A 12,926-nucleotide genomic window follows, 5' to 3' on the forward strand; every position below is an offset into this window, starting at 1 on the left:
TTATAATACTTTGCCTACAACTGTTAATTTATTGTTATAGTAGAATAATTTTTAAAATTTTAAATCAATGATTAGGTAATGCTTTTATAAGTAGGAAGGTAGGTTTTTATACCTACCTAACAAAATAAGAAAATACATAATGAACAGGGTTCGGGACTTTATGTGCTTAAAATCTTAAAAATATGCGCATACATATGCACCAAAAAATATCAAAATATGCGCTTTAATATGCATTTATTTTTAATTAAAAAATACATACTTATTCAAATTTAATTTTTAAAAAAACATATCTTGTACATATTACTAAAAATGTATATTTTAAACATACTATATTACTAAAAAAAAATGTCTAACTGTTGAATGGGAGGTCTTTGGGTTTTTCAACACTCACCATCTTCTATACCTAGCAATTCAAATTTTTATGTATTAAAATATAATCATTTTATATAATTCTAATTATGTACTTACTTGCGTGTTGCGTTACACTGGATTATCAAATGTTTTTTTTATGTTATTGACTTTGAAAGACCTTCTATTATTTGTAAGTAAAGTTTTATAGGCGGAAAATGATCTTTCTACGTTTACCGATGTGATGGGAGCATATTTAAAATATGTCAGATCATTAATATCTAAGTCTTCTGGTAAGTCTTTCATGTCAATTAATTCACCGTTAAGAATGTTTTTAATTTTCTTTAGCATAGCAAGACCAACATTTTTCTTCAATACATTTTCCATCTTTGTACAGATATTTTTCCTAGTTGTCCCAGTAAGACTTTTCATTGCAACACTTACATAGTCAATAATTTCGATTGAATCAGCTAAAGAAACACCTTCAGTTTGCAATTTTGTAATTGATGTAGTAAGAGAACTAAAATTTGATTTTATGTATACTAAATCATTTTTAATGTGAGGTGTTGCCAAGTATTTTTTTGCATTTTTTATAAAATATGCAATACAAATCAATAAATCTTAAAAATATGCATTTGTAGAAAAAAATTCCAAAATATGCACAATAAACTTTTAAACTTGAACTACAAACACCCCCACACAAATTTGTACCGGATCAGATTTATTCTATTTACTTCGCGAACAAATATGCAAATGCATAAAGTCCCGAGCCCTGATAATGATTAATGTTGTTTAATATGATTTGTAAGTACATAGCAGATTATACCTATCACTTGGTGACGATTATTTTTGTTTTATACGTTCTTCGTAATTCAGTTCCGTCCCGATAGTTTTACTTTTCGTTAAATGTGAAACATACAATTTCTATGCATACGGGATACGGGCATTAAATATTTGGGTTGTAACTTTTAAGAGAACACCTCAAACGTACGTTTTATTTTGGGGGTTTTACGGGATATACCTATAGGAAATTTTCTTCAAATTTTCACATTTCACTATTTGATATTGTGATATTATTTGTACCTAGGTTAAGTTTCTGTTTTAGAATCGATCGATATGTTACCTAGGTATATCACATTCTTTAATTTAAATTCTGGTAGTCGAGTATTGGACAAGTACCTACGTAACTTATAATTCGTATCGTAATTTAATTACTAAAGAAATATAATTTCCCCAACAGTGTCTAGGTTCACCGGAAGCAGAATGCATTATAGAATGTCCATAAACTTGTGGTCTAGTATATGGTTAAAATTGGCATGCGACCAACAACTGGGGGCTTGTTCTGGAAAATTTAAATGATCTAATAAGGTTCATCTCATTATTTGAATTAAATTAATTTTTAAACGATTGTTGTGTTAATCAATTTTTTTAATTTATTTCATTCAACACACTCGTCTCAGTTTTCTAGTACCTCTAGATTTCTCACAAAATTCATATCGATCATCTCACAGCTTTCATATTCAAAACCAAAAAAATATGTATTTTTATCTTATTTCAATCTTTTTCATCGAACACCAGACTATATTACAGATCATAAAGATACTAGTATTGTATACTAGATAAGTTTCAATTAGCGAGATGTAGAGAGAGATGGAGATGGAGCGAGATGTAGACGGATGAAGATAGCTGTTTCTTCGACGACAGTACAGCTAAGTTTCACTGGAAGAGTCGATGTTTATGCGTAAGTTTGTTTTTATATTATTTTGGTCTTACATTTATTTTTTAGACTTGTATTAAATATTTATTGTCGCGGAAACTCTGTTAACTAAGTAACGTAGAAGCATATACGTTTACTACTGCCTACCAAAGGCGCAATGTATAATAATAATAAATTATACGCCAGTCCGAACAATCCAAACGCTGTCTTACTCGTAGTCGAGTTCTAGTTGATAACTGACTTGTGAATAAATGTAATTTTTGTTAGGTATAAAAATAAAACTAATAAATCCTTGAATACAACATTTAAAAATACAAACTCTGTGTAATAAAAATTAATATTAGGTATTTATTGGTAGGTTTATATAATATCTGTAGACTGTAACGCATAGGTCATTAGAATATTGTAGAACATTTTACTGCATAAGATGCGTGTTATTTCAGAAATGGTATTCGTCAGTGAACATTTTCAAACTGGGAATAATATATCATAAGCAGATTGAAATGTGTGAACGTTTCAGTGTTTCGAAGACTAAGTTTCGTAGCATATTTTGATTCCGTCACGGGGTATGTATTTTCTTATTTCTCGGTAGGTTTTTTTTTATTATAGTTAATTGATCAGGGAATGTATTGCCCGAAAATTTTCAATATTTGTATTGTAACTATACTGGTATAACACTTTTCGGGCTATCAATAAAGTCGTGTTCAAAATTAGAAAATTGGTGAGGTATGATATTTTTTTAAGCAATTCTTTCGAGTAGGGAATTCGCTCAATGATATTTAAATATTTTCACCGATAATCAAGTACGATGACTTGTAGGTAACTAGAGACTGAGTGAATAGGAATTAGGAAGTGTGTGATATGGCGAAGATAAGGAAATGGGTCAACAGGATTTCAGAATGTTTGGTGTATGAAAGGGAAAGATGAAAAAGAAATGTAAGGTTAGGGTAGGTAAGTGGAGTGAGAGTAGCAGATATGAGAATAATAAGTAAGGTGTTAAGGTACAAAAGAGGATAGAATAAGGAATTAATTAATTAAGGGTAGTGTAGGGTAGTGTACATATTGTAGTGAAAACAAGAGAGAATAGGTTTAGGTGGTTCGACTGTATGATAAGACATAGTGAGAGTGGCTATATAAGTTAATTTAGGGGAGAAATGATGGACGAGAAGACTGAAGAAGAGATGGATAGACAGAATACCGATCATATGGAGGTGTGGAATGAGAGTGGCTGAACCTGTATATAGCTGTGAGAGACGGGGGAAGAAAAAGTGTAAAGGTAGAATAGTTATGTTAACAATGCCGAATACGTAGGTAAAGATCTTGAATTGCAAAGGCCCTATTGACTCTTTGGCTTCAACTAACCATAGGTTTACCTAACTAACCTTCTTATGACTCATTAGGACACTTTGAATAAAAAGATCCTGATTTGCAGGTTGCCGAACTTAAGTGTTTGATTATCAAGTTGATCCTTTGATTGTTGACACCTTAATCCATGCTATGGATGAAGCCCATAGATAATAAAGATATGGATAGTCCACGCCTATGTTAAATACAATTAAATCTTTATTATCTATGATAGAGCCATACCCAGCTCACTCGTGTAAACTTGTTGCCGGTTGGGATGTCAGCGCACTATTTGTTTTCCATCTTTGACCCACGCGTAGCATACCAAATGTACGATTAAGAAAACACTAAAATGATTGGGTCAGAGAGAGAAATAAATAGTGCGCAAAAAATCTGACATCCTCTTAGTGTTATCGAGTTGAAGAAGCAGTTGATTGTTGACAATTTGACATTTAACATTAACTGTGGTAGGTATTATGATTGGAAGTAAAAGTAATTAGCAGGGCTGTGAATTTAATGCAATGAAAAAGTGTTAAATATTTGCCTGCATGTATGCACTAAAAACAGGCAAATATATGCACTGAAATATTCAAAAATATGCACTTAAAATTCAAAAAAATACTGAATGAAAACGTTTTTATTAAAATTTTTTTAAATTAATAAATTATAATTCAAATTGGTTTACAAAAAAAATTCTTTATTTACACACTTGGTAGGTAGGCATGTAGGTAGGTAACGGATGAACCGAAAATATAAAAACATTTTAAGAAAATAAGCATAAATACGAAGAAATCATGAAAACATGCAATTATATTAACTAACCAAAAAAAAAAAAACGCATATTGGTAACGGTGTTGTAATAATAGGGATCTCCCATAAAAAATACGTACTAATAGTTCAAACAAATCATAAAAGCCAACTGTAATAAATATTAATTTATGAAAAAGTATATTAAAAAGCATTAGTATTATAAATGAAACAAATTTTGGTATATAAACTATGGACCGTGACATAATATAGGTATTTCTATATTTTTAGCTCCATAATTTCTGTTAAAATATTAGGAAAATGTATTAAGTACCGTAAAAGTGCTAAATTTGAGCTATTACTTAAAATATTATATTTATAACAAATTATCATAGAAGGTTAGGTAATGTTATTCCACATACTGATTATAGTTTAATTCAACTACAACATTCTAGTAGAGTCTGATAAAATTTGGTTCCACGACTTTGATCATACAAACTTTAAATACTAAACTACGGGTCTGAAATTTAGTTTATATAGATCTAAATAATCCAAAACATATATTGCTTCAAAATATAAAAATAAAGTGTCTTGTATTGTAGTAGGTAGGTAACATTAAAAAAAAAAACTAAAAAAAATCATACTTGAAATCTATGTATAATATACGTATATTGTAATAAATGTTCAAATGTTTACTATAGTACATTATAAAAAATTAACTTAAGTTCAATATAATACATTATAACAGGTGTTCAAATAAACATTTCATACCAAAAATTTTGATAATTCACAAAGTCTCTCTTCAATTTTAAATTTTTCTTCAAATTATCTACAAAATATAAATGTTAAGTAAATTGGAAGACTTGATTAAGTATCTAATCATTTATCTAAAAGAGATGTGCCGGGTCGCCACATTATTATATCGAGGGGCCATGGTGCAAGTGTCGTCCATAAATATCATAACATATATTATATTAGAAATACAAACTTAATATTTCACTAACAGTAAATATTATAAAAAAATATTACGAAATGTACTATACTCATATTATATTATGATTGTATTAGTTACAAACTCTTGAAATAAGAGTTATGTTTGAGAATTTAATTAATTTCCTAAAAGGAAATGCCTCAAGGTTGCCTCAGTAAGTTGAGGGACCGTAGTTAAAGTGCCGTCCACCAATAAAGTACCCGAAAAAAAAACGATTAATTCAAATATAGAAGGTACTTTTATCATATACTTTTATCAAAGTATGATTGTGTTAGCCACAGTCTTGTGTAAATTATATTGTCTTATATTTTCCCAATCTAATAATACAAAATACTGAAAATTAATGAAATCACAAATATTAGTACAATAGAGAGACTGTGCATTGATTTACAAATTTGTCTTAAATTTACTTTTTGCATAGAGAATAATATGAAGGTGGGCTGGGCTTTTAATATCAGAGTATGGGGGACAGGTCTGGGCTTTCATATTATGCATTTGTGGACACTGGACGACCAAAAGGACCATCCTCCATAGCATGTTTCAATAAGTCCAAAATAAAATTATTAATTATAAATAACATTATCCTGGTATTTTTAAAAAAATGATTAAAAATGTTGTTTTAAAAAAAACCTTTCATGTGCATGTGTTGTCTCCAAGTGTGTGTTGTGAGAGGATAGATGCTGATAAATCATTAATAGAGACTCGTTGATCGCTTTTATATGCTTCGAATTGTTTACACGAGTGAGCTGGGTATGGCTCCATCATAGATAATAAAGATATAACATAATGGTCTTATCAGCGGTCTTCGAGGGGAACAATTGAGGCCAAATAAAGTATACCTATATCGAGTATCGACTATCAATATAAAGGAGCCTCAATTGCCTTCCGCGGGAACGCGGCCTTAAATGTATTTAACATAGGCGTGGACTATCCATATCTTTATTATCTATGGGCTTCATCCATAGCATGGATTAAGGTGTCAACAGTCAAAGGATTGACTTGATAATCAAACACTTAAGTTCAGCAACCTACAAATCAGGATCTTTTTATTCAAAGTGTCCTAATAAGTCGTAAGAAGGTTAGTTAGGTAAACCTATGGTTAGTTGAAGCTATGGTGATGATAGACGACTATCATCACTGGTCGTGAGCTTTGCGATGATCTTTTCCTACTAACTATCAAAGTATTCGATATTTTAAACAAAACAATGAAAGAAAATATTTAAATATTATTAATTTGGTTAGGTTATGTTAGGTTAGGATAGGGCAGGCAATTAGATGTTAACTAATTATCATAGTTTTTAACACGGTCTTAAAGACTGTCAGCAAGAGTTGTACCAGTATAGTTATTAAAAACTTAAATACAGCCAACATTAAATAATGATTTTTTTACCACAACAAATTATAAAATGTATTTTAAAATATAACAAAATATTATTATATTAGGGTTTTATAAAGTTTTCAATAAATAGAAAATGTATGTATGGTTTTTGAAAATAGAAAATGTATAAAATCAATAGTTTTAATTTAATATATGGTTTTGTGTTTTAATATCCTATTGTCAAAGAATTCTCAGCGTTTCCTTTCCACATTTTTTTACATTGTACTAAATCTAATTGTTTTCCGCACATATTTACAAAGACTAATACAGATATCTGACTATGTTTTTATTTGCATTTAGACTTTATAGTTTGTAATTTAATATTGACTGTAGACCCACCAAACACAATATTATTTTAAATTAAACATTTTATGTCCTTCATAAATTACAATCACATAGTAGAGTTCGTGCAGGACCTTTCCTCATTTAATTTCTTTGTATCCTTTATAATTTAAATTCATTTTTATACATTTTCTAATACATATATTACCGTGATACACGTCTGATCATAATAACTGTTCGCATTATTATAATGTAAACAACACCTAGTTTTTGGATTGTAGTTAATATGTATTGCAGTATTTAGCTTCCAGCGTATTCTTTTGTTTAGTGTTATTTCACCCAGATTTCTCAAACAATTTTTTTTCAAAAAAAATTTTACTTTCAATTTTTCGAACTCTATTAGATTTTTTTGTATAAATATTTTTCAAGATTAACCGGCTATACCTGGGAGTTAATATGAATACTTTCAAATTTGTAAGTCTTCGGGGAATTTTTTTCTGTTATTTAATTCCTATCTAGATCGTTCTATATAGATTTTTTAAACACTGACAAGCCGGCGCCAACACCCTCCTTCAATTTTTTTTTTGTAATGTAACTCTACTTGAATATTGTGTTGACTTGAAAATTGATAACTTGGTACCCTATGAATAATCATTCTTTAATGAAGTAAATATTTTAAATAGTTTTTTCTGTTTAATATTCTGGGCATTTTAGTTTGAACCTTGAAATGTATTTTCCTTCTGTAAAATGTATTCAAAATTTTTTTTTTATTTTCTAAAATGCATTTGCCTGCGGGCGCCAATACCCTCCTTCAAATTTATTTTTATGATGGTCACTCTAGCCAAATATTTTAAACATTGACAATCTGGTACCTCTTGAATAATCCTTGTTTAATGAAATTAATATTTTAAATAGTTTTTTCTGTTTAATATTCTGGGCATTTTAGTTTGTACTTTGTAATGTGTATTCCTACAGTTAAATATTTTCAAAATTTCTTTTTGGTTTCCTAAAATGCATTAGCCTGCGGGCACCAACACCCTCCTTCAATTTTTTTTTTAGGATTTAACCTCTTGCCAAATATTTTAAACATTGACAATCTGGTACCTCTTGAATAATCCTTGTTCAATGAAATAAATATTTTAAATAGTTTTTTCTGTTTAATATTCTGGGCATTTTAGTTTGTACTTTGTAATGTGTATTCCTACAGTTAAATATTTTCAAATTTGTTTTTGGTTTCCTAAAATGCATTAGCCTGCGGGCACCAACACCCTCCTTCAATTTTTTTTTTAGGATTTAACCTCTTGCCAAATATTTTAAACAGTGACAATCTGGTTCCTCTTGAATAATCCTTGTTTAATGAAATAAATATTTTAAATAGTTTTTTCTGTTTAATATTCTGGGCATTTTAGTTTGTACTTTGTAATGTGTATTCCTACAGTTAAATATTTTCAAATTTGTTTTTGGTTTCCTAAAACGCATTTGCCTGCAGGCGCCAACACCCTCCTTCAATTTTATTTTATGATTTAAGCTCTAGCCAAATTTTTTAAACATTGCCAATTGGAAACCCTTGAATAATCCTTATCTTTAATGAACTAAATATTTTAGATAGTTTTTTCTGTTTAATATTCTGGGCATTTTAGTTTATACTTTGTAATGTGTATTCCTACAGTTAAATATTTTCAAAATTTCTTTTTGGTTTCCTAAAATGCATTAGCCTGCGGGCACCAACACCCTCCTTCAATTTTTTTTTTAGGATTTAACCTCTTGCCAAATATTTTAAACATTGACAATCTGCTACCTCTTGAATAATCCTTGTTTAATGAAATAAATATTTTAAATAGTTTTTTCTGTTTAATATTCTGGGCATTTTAGTTTGTACTTTGTAATGTGTATTCCTACAGTTAAATATTTTCAAAATTTCTTTTTGGTTTCCTAAAATGCATTAGCCTGCGGGCACCAACACCCTCCTTCAATTTTTTTTTTAGGATTTAACCTCTTGCCAAATATTTTAAACAGTGACAATCTGGTTCCTCTTGAATAATCCTTGTTTAATGAAATAAATATTTTAAATAGTTTTTTCTGTTTAATATTCTGGTCATTTTAGTTTGTACTTTGTAATGTGTATTCCTACAGTTAAATATTTTCAAAATTTTTTTTGTTTCCTAAAATGAATTTGCCTGCCGGCGCCAACACCCTCCTTCAATTTTATTTTATGATTTAAGCTCTAGCCAAATTTTTTAAACATTGCCAATCGGAAACCCTTGAATAATCCTTATCTTTAATGAACTAAATATTTTAGATAGTTTTTTCTGTTTAATATTCTGGGCATTTTAGTTTGTACTTTGTAATGTGTATTCCTACAGTTAAATTTATTCAAAATTTTTTTTTGGTTTCCTAAAAGGCAGTTGCCTTTATAAATATTGAATATTAAATATTGATTTTGAAGTTTTTTTGAATTATTCAATAATATTTGAATATGGAAATAGATATTTTTCATAGAATACCTACATAAATTAATTTTTATTTTGTATCGCTATTCGTATAATTATTAGGGAATGTTGGTACAGTTGGTTGGGTTTTTTAGTTTTTTAATACATGATAAATTCAAAAATGTGTTCAAAATTTAAATCATTCAAAAATTAATTTGGCGGGAAACTTTCTTTTGTCAATCTTAATGTCGATACTTTTTTAGAATATAAATTTGATTTCAAGGTTTGGCTGCGTTGAATCTTGAAGACTTTAAGTCGATACGACCAATATTGAATGATTTACGTTTTCGATATAATATGAATTTGAAAAACATATCAAACAATTTAAAAGGCTTGACTGCGTTGTATCTTAAAGACTTCAAGTCGATAAGACTAATATTGATGAAGTTAGGATTTCAAGTATTTTTAAAAAAATTATAAATCTAAAGTTCAATTTTTGGAACTCAGATCAGCTATGATAAATTCTCATTAAGTACCTACTTGAGCAAAAGTATTCAAATACTTTTTAATCACTTGAATACGCGTGTTTTACATACTTTCCAAAACAGGTATCTGTATTTGAATACTCTTAAAAATAAGTATTATATTAATTGTTAAACTAACATTCTAATAGATTATAGATTTAAATAATAATTTAACAACTGTGTTCCAGAATACAGAATATAATATATAGTGTATTATATATGGATACATTTACGAGTTTACGACTTATGTTACACTTATAAGTTATAATATATTTACAAGACTTATATTTATTTATTTGATGTTTTGTTTATTATAGTCAACAAATAATACCACAGAGTATTCACAGAGTTAATTTGAAATTATGTTAATAAATCATAACCATTGTTATTACTTATTTGTTAACTGTTTTCAAAATTTACATTAACAGTAGTAATATTTAAAATAAAATTGTCAAAATTGTACTTCATTGTTAATGTAGTCGTTAAACGTCTGTGTTAAAATATTTCCTTATTTATATGAAAAAAATATTATATAGCCATATAGGTAGTATTATTTAAACATTGTTAATTAATCAAAAGTTCATATTATATAATATCCATTTATAACTTAGAATATAAATTTAAAACCATAGTTCGTGCAGTGCTACTCTACCTATGTTGTGTTAAAATAAATTAAATTATTTATCTAAGTAATCACTGTAGCTTATGAAAAAAACAGTCTGTTGTGGCATTGTTCATGTACAAAATGTATCTGAACCACTCAGAACACCCTGAAAAAAACTTCTAATGATGTGCCTGATAGTTATTAATATAGTATAGTGCAGTGGTCGCAACCTTTTGAAGAAGGTAAAAAGAAAAAAATAACTGTTTAAAACTTTAAAATAATAGAGCATAAAAATTACAGTTTTTAATAATATAATAATTATATGGAAATGACAACTGCTTTAGGCTTAATTTGATTTTTGTTGTTGGATATTGTTTATTATTTTTTAAATTTCCACATTAAAATTTCTTGTGCTGGCTCGAAGTACATGGTGGAGATGGTCATTAATTAAACGTGAATCGTATGGATTTTAAATTTTTTTCATATGAGAAAAGGCCTGTTCACACACGTAAGGGGATCCAAACATACTGAAGTATTTTGCAGCTATATTTTTAATTTTTGAAAATGATGCCGGAAGTTCAACGAAAAAAAGTAAAGGAGATGCTTTGAATGCGTCTTTTAAGATATCTTGTGACTGCACATCTATTATTTCCATTTGAAGCTCAACATCGACATCTTCATAATCAATATTAAATGGATTGGCGAGTAGTTAAAAAACGCAACGTTTTACTTTACTGAACAGAATAGAAAATTATTATTATAATCCAAATAGGTACACTCGTCGTATCTACTCTAGGTATCTTATCGGTAACTGTCAAGGTATATCTACCATTATAAAATATGACTGATAGAAACGTTCAATTACATATTTTATACAATATGATTTTTTTGATATATTATTCGATTAAATGTCGTCGTAGAATTTAAAGCGGGCCGCCGGTTGCCGACCACTGGTATAGTGTGTACTGAAAGAATTCAGATTTGTTTGTTTAATTAATATAGTATTAAAACAATTTTGTTAATTTAACACAAGAAATCGATAATATTTTTAATATTTTTTTAAAAAATTAACTTAAATTTTAAACTTGCTGTATATTTTATTATGATTGCTTCTAACAGTAATTCAAGAAAGATAATGTGTTTATTGGTGCAAATGTATGTTTTCTTGCCAATTATAAAAATATTGAGTGCTGAGTGGGTATAATATTACATATAAATAATAATGTTTATTTTATTAACAGTAAAAAACTGTATGAGGGATAAATTTTCAATTCAGAATTAAATTAAAAGTGTAAAATTAAATGTTATACCCAAAATACGTATTATAAGATGTAACAACTAATAGTTATTAGGTTAAGTTGCGTTCGGTTGTATACGACTTAAGCAATTATTATATTAATTTATAACTTTTTATTTTTAAGTTAGTATTGCTAACCTGTGGTTATAATTTATAAGCAGTAATTATGTTTTTAGATATTTTAAATTAAGATTTTTGTATTTGTATTTTAGAAACGCTGGTATTTAATTTTTAAATAACCTAGGAATATTTAAAACATAATATTATTATAATACAATATTTAAATATAATATATTATGAACCTACTGCCCTACTATTTCTAGACGTTTACATGGTAATAGTAAAATTCTATTAAACCTATTAGGTACGTAAACAACATTTATTAATATGACAAATATTTAAAATTTCAAAAAAGGGGGACCCTCGTGTTAATACCCCTCACTTTGTTTTTTGGATAGCGCTGGGAGTTTTTGTGCACAAACGTCGGGACCTGGTGCACATTTCTGCACAAACGATGCACAAACGTCTGGCACATTAAAAATTTCAATTTTCCAAAAAGAGGGTGTCTCGTTTCAATGGCCCCCCACTTTGTTTTTTGGATAGCGCTGGGAGTTTTTGTGCACAAACGTCGGGACCTGGTGCACATTTCTGCACAAACGATGCACAGACGTTTGGCACATTCAAAAATCCAAATATTCAATGTGGGGGGGGCTACCGTTTCAATGGCCCCCCCATTTTGTTTTAGGGATAGAGCTTTCAGTTTTTGTGCACAAACGATTGGACTTGGTGCATATTTCTGCACAGACGATGCACAAACGTTTAGCGTGGTCAGAAGTTCAAATTTCGAAAGTGGGGGGTCCATTGAAATGGACCTGAGGAAAATGGACAGTGGAGGAAAACAGTATCTCGTTTTTGGAGGATAATGGAACCGCCCTTTTTTACATGGTTACTACTGTAGTGGGCCTAGTCCATTTACATCGTTAAAAAGTGACTGAATATAATATTTTAACTATTAACTAATAACTCAACTCTCGGTTTACTAATCATACGATAACATGTCTTGCATTAGCACGTCTTGCATTTTTTCCTCTTCTTCATTTTTTTGGTGTTTGCCAGCATCGTTTTCTTCAGGTATATCCTCAGCCAAACAGTCTAGTGGGTTTATATTCATAAGGGACAAGGGTCGTTTATATAAATGTTTCTTGGTTTGTAGGTACTGTCATAGTAGAATCATTAAAAACTACTTCCAAAGACCCAATAACTGA

General features: G+C 28.9%; 1 pseudogene; it reads right to left on the reverse strand.

Moving 5' to 3' along the window:
• Positions 1–442: 442 nt before the first annotated feature.
• On the reverse strand, positions 443–12,832 carry LOC132951398 (uncharacterized; annotated as a pseudogene).
• Between the last annotated feature and the right edge of the window lie 94 nt (positions 12,833–12,926).

This window comes from Metopolophium dirhodum, chromosome 8 (genome assembly GCF_019925205.1).
Source record: "Metopolophium dirhodum isolate CAU chromosome 8, ASM1992520v1, whole genome shotgun sequence".
NCBI lineage: Eukaryota > Metazoa > Arthropoda > Insecta > Hemiptera > Aphididae > Metopolophium > Metopolophium dirhodum.